Below are 13,538 nucleotides of genomic sequence, written 5' to 3'. Positions count from 1 at the left end.
TGCATCCTCCATCCATTCTGCATGACCTGTCATGTGGTTTGATGCACCTGAGTCAACATACCATACATCATTGCTTTCTTCTGCACTTGTCACAGAATTGTTCATGTGCTGCACCATAAACAAATGCTCATTTCTGTCATCACCCTGTCTACTAGAAGATGCATAATTCCCTTGTTGCAGTTTTCCATTCATGATGTCATTCTGCTTTTTATAGCAGTCTTTAGCCATATGACCCATTTTACCACAGTAGTAGCATTCAACATTACTGTTTGCATTTTGGCCTCTTTGCCATCCACCACGACCTCTTTGGCTCCCCCTGCCTCTAGAGTTAGCACGTCCTCCTCCATAGGACTGATTTTCTTGAGTTTTCTGCATATTCTGATTTCTACCACGGCCTCCAAATCGGCCTCCTCTACCTCTGCCTCTACCTCTTCCAGCATTTGAGTAGAAGACAGCTTCTTTTGAAGTTCCTCCTGAAGAAGATGCACCACCATTTCTCTGCTCCTCAGAAATTAGAAGAGCAATCAACTCCTCAAAGTCAGGAAATCTTTCACGAACGGAAATGGATGTTCGAAACTGTGCATAATCCTTTCCTAGACCATTCAAGGTCACGGAAACTAAATCATCATCTTCCACTGGCGACCCAATGGAAGCAAGTGCATCTGCAATCTTCTTCACCTTCATGTGGTAGTCATTGATGCTCATATTTTCTCTTTGCACATTATGCAACTCTTGCTTGAGCTGCATTTTCCTGGCTTGCGTATTTGTGCTATACATTTTTGACAAAGTATCCCATGCCTCCTTTGGCGTACTTGCATCCTGAATATGCACAATCATAGAGTCTGAAATACTGATAGACAGCCAGTACATAACTTTCTTGGCTCTCTCATGCCATGCTTTGAATGCCTGCATTTGCTGTTGATTGGGAACATCAGGAAGAACTGGTTCTTCTTCATTTCCTGCAACAAACTCCCAATATCCTTTTCCCATAAGGAAATTCATCATTCTAAACTTCCATGCTTGGAAGTTGTTCTTGTCAAGCTTTTCAGTGACAATCTGTGAGAGAGAATCAGACGCCATTACAGAATACTGCAAAAAGTTCTGTCACTGCAAAGAACACAGCTTCAGCCTCACAAGGGCAAATCTGCAAAACTGGTGAAAGTGGTATTTGACCACACAGTCACTTCCTAGTGACGATTTTGCATAAACAGGAACCAAGGATGATTCTGTAACTCCCAATGTCTCTGCACATAAGCATACGATGCAATTTCTACAGTAACTTTTCACCGACCTGTAGAACAGTGGCTGCACAGCATAAAACTGGGCTTTTTCCTGAGTGCGTGCAGAAAACTTCCGCCTCCAAAACAGGCCCCGAAATGGCCTCAAATCAAAAAAACAAGGTCGTTGAGGGCTAAAGCCCACACCCGCAGCATATACTGCCCTTTTGCTTCACCGCGAAGGGCATCTCAACCTGAGACAATGCACTCCTGCACTTTCCGGCTGTGCTACCTGTAGAGATCTGCTCCCAAAACAGAAAATGAAAGCAACACTGCTCCTCTTACCAGAACACCGCGAGCTTGGCTTGCTTTCTTGAGCTCCTTACCACGAACAAGGCTCTGATACCATGTCAAGATTGTGGGAGAGAAGGAAGGAGTCTCACTTGTAGCTTTCTTGCTTGCACAATGGGGGAATACACACAGAGGTGGAGGCTAAAAACAGTTTTCCTCTTCTTAGTTGTGTAAGCCAAAAAGAACTCACATACAAAGAAATAGAAGAACCCTATATATGGGTCTCAAACCAAACTCAACTAACTAAGGTGGCATACTAACCAAGCCACGAACTAGAGTAGATAAGGATAGCTATCATGTAGCTATTATTCATGGGCGGTGTACCAACTGCATCTGCAACTAACACGTTGGTGACATAAATGCACAACGGTCACCCTGGCATATCACGAGTGGAGCTCGATATCTCAACAATAGGCATAGCATTGTTGTTGTGCAACTCGACACAAAAGTGTTTTTCACTAAAGATAGCCACTAACTTGTCAATACCCATCCTCATACCATCAAAGCCTGATTTAATCTCTTTAATATCATTTGAGAGTTGTTGTAGGCTATTAGAGTTCATGGAAGCATGGGACATCTCAACTCCATTCATTGGCTGATTGATAGGAGAATGAGTGGAGCTTACATCAACCTCTTCATTTTCATAATGCCTATGGCATATAGCTTCTTGAGGGGTTTCATGTTCATGCTCATGTTGGTATTCTCTCAACTCTTCATTGATGGTCTCCAAAATGGGATCCTTTTTCTTATTCCTTGCCATGAGTAGCATCCTGTCATGTATATACAGTAGAAGAAAAATTCAAATATCTTGAGTTCTAGTGCTCCAAATAACAAGCTCTTTAGCTTTGCTTGAAGCTTGAGAAGTCCCCTTTCTAACGAACTATCAAGTGTTGAAAGTAGTTGAGTACAGAAAATTTTGTAAATAGTTTATTGTAGCTGTCTGGAAATTCCTGCAACCTGTGAATGCTATCTACCAAAGCTGACAATACCCTATGCAATAACCAAAATGGTTGAATAATCCACTGTAGACTGCAAGATTAATGGGACCCTGTTTGTATACCCTGTCCCAAAACCTCAATGCTGATCCAACGTCAAAAATACCATGCTGAAAAACTGAATTCTTGTTCCCTTGAGTGGCACCTACACCTGAACTTTAAATGCGTGGGATCCGATACTTGAGGGGTGTGCAAATTTCCCTCTCAAGCCGGTTTGTGCTTTCCTTCAGGGTCCTTGTCAATAGGGGAGGGTCACCTCTCTTTTGTCCTACCAACTCGCCTGGCATCCACTTTTCCTCGTGGGTATATACATGGTAGTTCAATGCTAAGCTCTAAAAATCAGCATGAAATGCATGGAATGAAAAGCATTTGATTGCCCATTTTATGCTATGCAAGAACTTGAATGGAATAGGCTGAAATTGAAAAGGGGATAGGTAAGGGATAACCTCAGCATTGACTCATTGCTTAACAATTCTTATTCCACTTACCATTGGGTAAAATTTTGTTCATGTCAATGAAACAAAAGAGCAAACAATTCAATATCAGGGTTAGGTAAATGAAATGAGAATTTGAGGCACTTGGGAGTGATTATTTCAGTGAAAGAGAGTGATTATGCAATGATCAATCACTAAAATAGCTCTATGGATTTCCCATGAAATACATTTGATAAAATGGATGGGATTCTTTATCATTTTAATCCCTCTTTCATCAATTGGACTTAGCTCAGCAATAGGATTTAAAGAGAGATTAAAAATGATTAGAGTACCTCTTAAGCTTGTAGGAGGAGTGTTGTTGTTGATGAAGGAATCTCTCACTAATAGAACTTAGATTCAGGAAATAGAGCTTGACTTCAGCTTCTATTAATCCAAGAACACCCCATTTTAGCTTTCCAATGCTAATATCCAGCTTCTTGATCAAGAATCTTCATGAAGAGTGCTCCCATGATCCATTAGTCCCAAAATTTGATGAAGAAGATTTCAATAGAGATGCCACTTGAGTTGAAGATGCTGATTACTCTTCATTGTATGAAGTAGGCTTCAAAGAAACTTCAAAATTTGAAAGAGAATCCAATAATTCCCTTCCTTCAATTGACATTGGCTGCCCCTTCCATGAATCCTTCAAGAATCCACTCCATTCTTACACAATGGTGGAAAATCCATGCAATGTTGGTATTATCCTTTGTGTAGAGTCTTTAGAAGTGAAATTGACCAAAAGCTCCATGATCTTGATAAGAAATCTGAGAAAATAAGCTTGTTGTCCAAAACTGTCAATAACAGGGTTCCATGGGAGAGAGGAGAGTCCACAATAGAGAGAAATCATACCATATCTTGAAGGAGACCACTTGCCATTGGTACTTGAGCATTATTCATGAATGATTTGAGCTCCATAGCTCATCATTTGGACGAAATAGGCAAGAGGATGCTGTTGGCGCAATTTATGATGCTGTTGTCCATGTGTTGGAGAGAGGAAGAAGAAGGCTAATGAAGCCAACTAACCATTCTACTTGAAGCTCATGAGATGGAGAAGAAGGCTATGGAGTCGTTTTGCATAATAGAAGTCACGGGCAAGAGATCTTGCTCAGCATTTGGCTATGGATTCTTGAGGGAAGCTTGAAGGGAAATATAGAGACTGATGTTGGACTTGGTGCATTTGCAAGTCCTCCATGATCCAGCTTAAACTTACAGAGGGTAAGTGTAAGAAGCTTGGAAGAAAATATGTTTGGTGTAGAAATAATAATATTACCATGTCACACTGACATAGGTATAAAAGGGAGAGACATGTAATTTTTCACATGTTTTTGAAATATTAATACATTATTGTCTCTTTCCTCATCACCTTGCTTACAACTTCTATGGCTTCTCTTCTCTTTCTGTCTTTCTCTCTCATTTTCTAGTGTTTCTCTCTCCTCATCACTCTCTTTCTCTCTGTTCTGCACCTCATCTTTTCTCTCTTCTATAGTCTTCTCTCTCCTCTTTCTCTCTCTCTCGTCTTCTTCTTGACAAGTGGTATCAGAGCATTGGTCTTTAATCCATTTTTGTCCTCTTTTTAAAAACCAATTTTTAAAAAGTACTACTGGTACAAGACTTGGACAATGACTACCAGTGGCTTGCAGAACACCTACAGTTGGAAGAAGACTAAATTTGGATATCTTTGGGATAGATATGGTAGTGGAAGGGTAGAATAGCAAGTCATCTCATCAAATTTTCATGCAATTTTGAAGGCAATAGGGTCAAATAGGAGTTAACCGGACTTGTAAGGGAAACAAAGTGTGGTTACTTTTCAAAGTGAGGAATCTTTTTCCCCTTTCTTGGAGCTTTCCTACAGGTTCCATTGATTTTTCAGTCAAGATATCCTTCGACCTCTTAGGACATGAAGTTTTTCATCCATTTCATGCTAGAATCTTCTTCTACTCTTCATTCTCAATTGGAGAAGTACCAGATTGCACAAGAGCTGCAATAAACAACCCCAAAAATTGTAGTGCAATTTTTTGGCTGATCTGTGATTGATTTCTCTTGTTGTTGATCACCATTCAACTTGGGGCTTAGTTGCTAGTCTTTATCATGAAAAAGATTCAACAAATTGTTGGCAAAGTTGGCATTCTCTTTTTCTCCCATTTCTAAAAAACCCTAGCCATGGACAGCCATGGACAGCCATGAAAGCTTCAACTCAAGCTTTAGTTTCTCATCAATTTTTTGAAGATTGTTCATTATTCCATCTCTAACACTTATTTTAGTAAATATTCTTGAATAAATTGCAAGGATTGAGCAAGAATGGTCAAGGATTCAAGTTCAAAACCCTCTATGGAATCAAAATTTTGGAAAAATGGGTTTAATGCTTGAATCTCAAGCTTTTGAAGCTTGACGATTGCTTCTAAGCATTAAATGCATGAGGATTGAAGATTATTTCAGCAACATTGGGCAAGCAAAGGCTCCATCAAGCATTTGGGGATCGTTCAAGCCTTTATCAAACAAATAAAAGGTATTCCTCTTCAATTCTTAATCTCTCTCATTCATCCAATTGATTGAGAGATTAAATATGTAACGTGCCCACCCAAGCTTTCCTTAGTGGTACGTTCTTAGTGACCCATCAAGAGATGTCCTAGGAAGCGTCGTCCAGGATTTTGATGAAAACCCTCAGAGTTTACTAGCTAGGCTTGCTTGAGTCTACCTCATAGTGGAAGTTCCAACCATTCCCACGAGGATCGACCTCAGTCTTTCTGATCAAATCATTTACTAACAATTGATTAGTATAAGCGGTTTGAGATTCCATCCCCTATAGGAATTGTTGACTAAAATGGACTTATGTTGTCAGGGCATTTGGGGTTGAAAGTCTACCACGAGGGTAAGAGACAGTAGGGTGAAGGGAGATTTAGGGTGAGCAATTGATGAAAGAGAAGGGGTTCAAAGAAATAGAAGATGTAGAAGAATACTCATAGAGGTGATGCCTTTTAGGTTATTTTTGTATCTTGAGAAGATAAATATCTTGTAAAAAAAACGTGCATCAAACAATAGCTTCTTCTATGCTACCCAGATCGCCAATCTGATGCTTTCGTTGGCTCTAAAAGGGGGGTAAAGTACTAGGACACCTTATCAGAAGTCTCCTAGATCACTCCTTCTTCTTCTCCCAATTTGGAGCGTTGTTTGATGCCTGTAAATTGCGATTACGCATTGCACGATTTTTCCAATCCTTCTTTTTGCATCAAATCCCCCAAAAATGGCTGAAAGCCACTTGATTTTTTTTACGTGTCATCCTATTCTAGAAGTTTTCCACATATTTTGGATATTTACAAGAAATAATATCCAAAATATCAAAAATAGGCTAAACTTGTCCAAAAATCTAGTATTTTTGAACCATCCACACTATGGACACTGACACTAATGACTAATATGGCATTGACTCTCTAGATTAATAAGAAAGCTGAATGACGATACACTCTAGATTGTTTCACACTGTGTCTGCATAACGGCATGCCATCCACCCCCTCTTAACTTGCACATCCTCAGGCATGTGCCAAATTCTTATGGATCTGTAGTGTTAGAAGAAGTATCCTCTACCATGTCAATGTCTTCATCTTCTACCTCTTCTTCTTCCATATTCTCATGTTTATACTTAGTATCCAACTCCTTCAACTTATATGCTAAAGACTCCCTATGTTTAAAGAGCTTGATACATTTTCCAACCACTGGAATCCTTAGAGTTGTCCCATCCATGTCATTTAATGCATAGGTAGCATTGTCAAAAACAAACCTTACCACATATGGACCAAACCACCGCTTTGCCATCTTTTAAACTGGCACTATGCTGATTTTCCAAGTTGCTGTCATAAACCAACACCAGTCCCCTTCTTATATAGCTCGTCATCGAATTTTGTGTCACTTGTCAAACCTCTTCTTATTCTCGATCCTTATAGTCTTAAGCTTTTTCATGTCTGTCTCAATGTCTTCAAGCCTTCTTTCTAGCTATCTAATGCGTAGGACTACAACTCTTCTCTATTCAAACCCTCTTCCCATGGTAGAACACTCCAAGTAGCAATAATCTTCTCAATAGTCATGACTGGCTATTATCCATACATTAATTTAGCAAGCATACACCCTGTAACTGCACTATGAGTGGTCCTATTGACCCATAAAGCAAAGGGTAACATTCTTGGCCACTCTTTCATCCTACCCTTGCATGACTTTGCTAATGCCTGAATGATAGGCTGATGATATCTTTCACTTTTTCCATTTGCTTCAGGATTGTAGGCTGAAGTTAAATCCATCTTGATACCCAATCGTGAAAAGAAGTCACAAGCCTCATTTGCATCCAATTCTCTTCTATCTGCAAAACCACTTTACCAACACAACCATACCTACAAAAGACTTCTTCCAATAAGAACATGCAAACTACTTGAGTAGTCTTTTACTAAGAGCTTGACCTTCAACTTGTTTTATGTAGACTATGAGGCACTGCCCTTCCTAATGAATAAGTCAGATGTGAAATGCTGAATGATAAGATAGCTCCTTTTTTTTCAAGAGTTGACTTTGAAGTGTTTACCAAACCCGGTTGCTCCCATGTCCTAGCCAATCATCTATTGGAACTCCCTCTAGAGTGACCCAAAGAGGAGCTAGATAACCCAGACCTCCCTAATGCTTCCCTCTTTTTAGTAGAAATAGTAACTTGCTGGTATGCAAACATAGCCAATCTCTTGGCCACTCAACAATATCCTCCTGGCATCTCCAACCATGAGAAGAAGAAGCTTCTATTGGAATCATCCCCCTACATCCTATTAAGAAATACATGCTTTGAGGATCCTTCCTCCCACCAACTAAGAGCATGCATGCTCTTAGCCACCAAGATATGGGGTGCATACCATGTCCCACCTTGACATGAGGTGAGTATTCATGTTGCAACATCCATCTATGATTCTTAGCCTTCTATGGCAATATTATTTCATGCCTAACTACCTTGGCTATGGCTTCTGTGCAATCATGTTGTATTCCTTGTGTTTCTTTGCAAGCATGGTATATTTCATGAATTTCCTGTTATTTAGTTTTTTGTGAGAACTAGCTATTTTACATTGGTATTAGAGCATTAGTTTAAATCCTATCAGAAGTCCTTGTCATGAATTAGATCTAGTTGCAGTGACTAAGGAGTGAAAACTATAGTTAAAAATTAGTCACAACAATTAGTTCTTCCATAACCGTGGTCTGACATGGAGATCTATCACAAACCATGACTAAGATGGAGGTTCTTGACATGAACCAGTGGATAATGGCGGGCTTCAACTATTTTGATACGTCGTGAGACCAAAATTTTAACCAAAAATTGGGGTAAGTTGGACAAAATTTGGGTTACGTGACTTTTTTTGGGTTAATCTTGAGTTACTTTTCAAGAATAGGTGTTTCTTCCCTTTTCCTTCAAGCTGGCCTCAAGAATCCATGGCCAAAGTTTGGATTAATCTCATTCCTATGCTCTTTGTGTAATGCCAATGGACTCCATATCTTTGCTCCTTGCCTCATGAGTTTCAGGTAGAATAGTGATTTGGCTCTATTAGCCTTCCTCTTTCTCTCTTCATCACGTGAACAGTAGCAATGTGAATTGCGCCAGCAGTATACTCTTGCCTATTTCATCTCAAAGATGAGCTATGGAGCTCAAATCATCCATGAATAATGCTTTAAAGCACTTGACAAGTGATCTTCTTCAAGCTTTGGTAAGATTTCTTCTTATTCTTGGACTCTTCTCTCTCCCATGAAACCCTATTATTAATAGTTTTGGACAACAACAAAGAATCTCTGATTTCTTGAAGAAAATGAAGGGAGTATTGATGGCAAATCACTCTTGGAGCTTGCTTATGCATGTGGCTTTAATTCATTGACAACATTGAAGAAACATTGAAGAATCTTTGGGTATATATTGGTCTTTGGAAGCTTTGGACAACATGCATCTTCAATGTCACTAAAATTCTTGATTCTCTTTCCAATTTTTGGAGTTTTCAATCTACATTGGAATTGTTCATTATCATCTTTCAAGTTCTACATCAAATAGAAGAAGATTATACCTTCATCATCAACCATTCTTGAAGCATGGGGCAACAATGGAGTTCATAAGAGAAGAGTGTGATGCTGAGAGTTTATTCCATCTTGAAGCATGCTTAAATTGGGACTTTCTTCTATCAAATTGAAGCTGAAGACAAGCTATCTTGTTGAGAGGTATCTACATCAACCACGTTCTTCACATACAAGCATAAGAGGTACTTCTAATCATCTTTAATCTCTCCTTTTGAATCCTATTGCTGAGCTGATCCAATTGATAGAAGAGGGATTAAAATGATCAATAATTTACAATCATTTTATGAAAATGCATTTCATGAATAAGCCATAGAGCTACTTTGGTGATTAACCACTTTCATTCATTGGAATAATCACTCTCAATACTCTAATTTTCATCCATTTTGCCCTAACCTTGACATTGAATTGTTTGCCTCTTGTTTCAATGCCATGAATGAAATTTTTTCCCAATGGTAAGTGTAATGCACTGAGTCACTGCTGTAGGTATTCCTTACCTATACCCATTTCATTTCTGTCCTATTCCATCCCAATTCGTGCATATCATGAAATGGCAAAATTTTGATTCAACCATGCATATCATGCTTTGATTGTTAGAATACTAGCTTTGCCATGTATATTTCAACCAAGGAAAAAGGTCGAAGCCGGATGAGATAGCAAGACAATAGAGACGTGACCCTCCCTTGTTATTTAAGACTCTCTAGGGGTGCACAACCTGGCCCGCAAGGAACTTTGCACACCTTCTAGAGTTTCAAAGCCCATTTAGTGCCCGTCTTGCCATTTTATTCCTTACCATAGGTGGTGGACCACGGAAGACCACTTGGGAAAGAGTACATGAAGATTTGAAGACTAATGGTACCAAACAGGGAAGTTTGTGACATCCTTGAACAGATATACATGTCTTTCCAATAGGTACTTATCAGTTGCATACCTACAAGTGCCCTACAACCCATCACAGGTCTATTAGTTGTTTTGGGGGGTCCACAAGTACTACAAGACCCATTTCAGGGTGAAACAGGGCTTCTACAGGGTGTTTACAAGCTGCAGGAATTCACAAGACAACTTCATAGTTTCTATTACATGAACTTCTATCATGATCTGATTTGGGAGCTTGATATCTTGATTTGAAGAGGGGGTATCAAAATTTTATTTGAATAAAAAAATTTAGTAATCAGACCACGGGAGAAAAATTTATAGCAATTTTTCTGACAGGGGGTCTAGTGGGACTGCACCTAGACAAGCTAACAGGGGTGCACTATTTGAGCTCATTTCACCCATATACCCTATTGCAAGCTAAGATCTTGCTAAATCTTGAGTGTCCCTGCTATATAAGCTTCATTTGGATCAAGAAACCATTGGCATTGGTGCAATACTAAGAAAGGTATTGATAGTTTTCTTCCCTTCAGTCATCTTTGACAACACCTATCCATACTGGCCAAAAACAAAAGAAAAGATCAAGCCATGGAGACCATTCAAGAAGACATCAGAGAATATATCAATGATAAAAACAACACTAATGAAGCCCTCAATCATGACCAACAATATGATGTTGTAAGCATTGGTAATGCTCATAGTGCACGAGTGGGTAATGATGAAAATCCCTTGTCTCACGAACCTTTTAAAGACCCCATGCTTTCAAGAGAGATGCGTATGCTGAACATTGGGATGCATGATCATTATGAGCAACTATCCAAATCCTTGGGGAAGGTTGAGAACACATCCAATAAAGTGGATGAAGGACTTCAGCAGCTAGTCAAGTTTATGAAGAGTGGATTTGTAGATGTAGTAGCAGCTATCAAGGACTTGAAGACTCAAACCACATATTTCCCACCAAATGTACCCACTTCTCATATTGAAAATACTTCAACCCAGCCCTCCAATATGAAAGGAAAGGGCATTTATCAGCCTATAATGTCAATCTTGAAGAAAGGAGAGCCATCAACACTGAAGAGTGCTCATTATCATCCACTAATGCCATCAAACTATCATGCCCATCCTCAATTCAATTCAAGATGTGAGATTACTTATGAAGAGGAGGAGGACCTAAGAGAAGAAGAGAATGAAGAGTTTCATGGATGTAACTCCTTCTACAAATCTTTTCCCTCTCAATCTACCATCAAGCAAAAAGAATCGGATTTTCATGATAAGAGTGGAAGATTAATGAAAGAATATCATTTCATGATATTACTAACAAAGACAAATCATTTCATGGTCAGCCCACTAATGGAGATCATCATTCTTTTGGATTGGAACAACCAAATCATGGTGGTAATAATTCTAGAACAAAATATTTTGGAAGAGATTCAATGAATAGAGATTCTTGGAGACAATCATCTTTTGGGTAGCACTCCAACAATTTCCAGCTAACCTATAATGAAAGGGAGTACAAAGAAAAGATTACTATTTCCAACTTCAAGGTGGATAATGCATCTCCAACGGAGTGGGAAGAATGGGTAAACAAATTAGAGATGTACTTCACACTTTTCCCTTGCCATGATAAAGTCAAGTTCTATTTTGCAACACTCCATCTTGAAGGCTACGCGCATGCATGGTGGAGATATATGCAAAGAGTTGGTCACAATTTTGCTTCTTCTGAGGATTTTAAGAAGGCAATAGTGGAAGTGTTTGTCTCTCCAATGGAGAAAGAAAGATTGCAAAGAAGATGGTATAGTCTTCAACAAAGGGGCCTGTCTGTTCGTGATTACTCTAATATGTTCCTTAATCTTTCTACGTACATTGAAAGGATTGATGATTTGGCCAAGTTAAACAAATATATCTTTGGTCTAGATTCATCCCTCTCTTTGGAAGTAGGTGCAATGCAGCCCAAGACAATTCATGAAGCCATTTTATATGCTGAAAAGTATGGGCAGAAATATAGAAGAGAATCAATGGGGGTTTAGTCAAAAAGTGCAGGGTATTCATTACCTAATCAACCTTCAAGGGTTGGAGCACATTTTAGTCAGCAAATGGACGTTTTTAGGCAAGAAGGCAAGGGAACTAGTACTTACAATAGTAATTATAGCAAGTTGCCTACATATCCAACGGTCTATGGATCAAAACCAAGTGGAGGAAATGGTTATAGGCCAATGGATGAAGCAAAACAAAGCTTTGCAAGGGCTGAAAATGCAAAAAGGGATCTCAAAATAGCACTTCCAGCAAGGTCCTTTCAAATGATCGAATAAGGGACATGAAGGCCAAAGGGTTATGCTTCAAGAGCGGAGAAAAGTGGACACAATACCATAGGTTAAAATCCAAATCCAAAAATAGCAAGATTAACTTTGTCATCATCGATGAGCTGAATGAAGATGAAATTGAAGAGATTAATGTATTTCATGTGGAAGCAAACCCTATGGTTGAAGAAATGCATGATGAGGATGAATGATGATATTGTGGGCAGCTTTCCTTTTGATCCGGGTGGACAACTTTCCTTTTATGATATTGTGGACAGCTTTCGTTTTGATCCGGTTGGTTCTTTATGTGCAATTTATCATGATGCATGGACCAGTTGCAAGGGAGAAAACACCCTTAGACATAAAGAGCTAATCAATGGAAGAATGGTTCACCTTTTGATTGATACGGGCAGTACCCATAGCTTCATTAATACCAAATCTTTGCATGGGCTGAGATTGCTTTCTCAACAAATGCTATTGAGATATTTGCAATCCTAATGTAGCCTCTTTGTATGAGGCAGCTTGGGGCTGAAGACATGCAAGCTATAGGAATCCCATATGCACAGAGAGGGAAAACTGCTACCCATCCAGCAACTATAAAGCATTGTACTTGACTACCACTTTTTCACATATATATGATGAATACAATGTCATGATGATGTTTTTCCATCTCGGTTAGTGTCTTGGTCATTGTCAGTCTTGTACTCAAGATTGTGTTTATGAGTCCAAGCTTTCGTCTTGGAACCTAATTTACTTGAGTAACAGTTGGTCAAGTCTTGTTTATGTCATCATGAGCTTAATCTTCATCTTCCATCTGCCATAGCTATACTCTAGATCCATGTATTTTTAACATGGTATCAGAGCCATTCGGGCATGCCTCAAATAGGCTTAGCTCTTCTTTACTCTCTCAGTCCCTCTCCCAGCTCAGTCCAAGCTCAGGTTGAGTATCGAACTTCATCTCCTCACTTGAATCACACTCTCTCTACTTGGCAACCATAGCCAACCTGCACCCACTTGTCTTGGAACTTCTTGATCTCCTTCTACAATCTATATTTCCTCATGTTTTCTTCTACAAAAATCTTCCTAACCCAGGTGCCTGTGCCTATTACCATAGATCCCAACATTGGTGCACATTGAGCCTGACATTGTCAAAATTTGCAGTCGTTGCCTATTTTGTGCCATATTCTGGTTGTACAAAGTTTGCGCTGCCTCTGCGCGTTGTGATCTGGTTCATGTCCATAGGGCAACTAAAGCTCA

The sequence above is a fragment of the Lygodium microphyllum genome, chromosome 15 (assembly GCF_053477565.2).
Source record: "Lygodium microphyllum isolate KBCC chromosome 15, Lygodium_microphyllum_v1.1.10, whole genome shotgun sequence".
NCBI classification, from domain to species: Eukaryota; Viridiplantae; Streptophyta; class Polypodiopsida; order Schizaeales; family Lygodiaceae; genus Lygodium; species Lygodium microphyllum.
Note: the sequence above shows the minus strand (reverse complement) of the source record.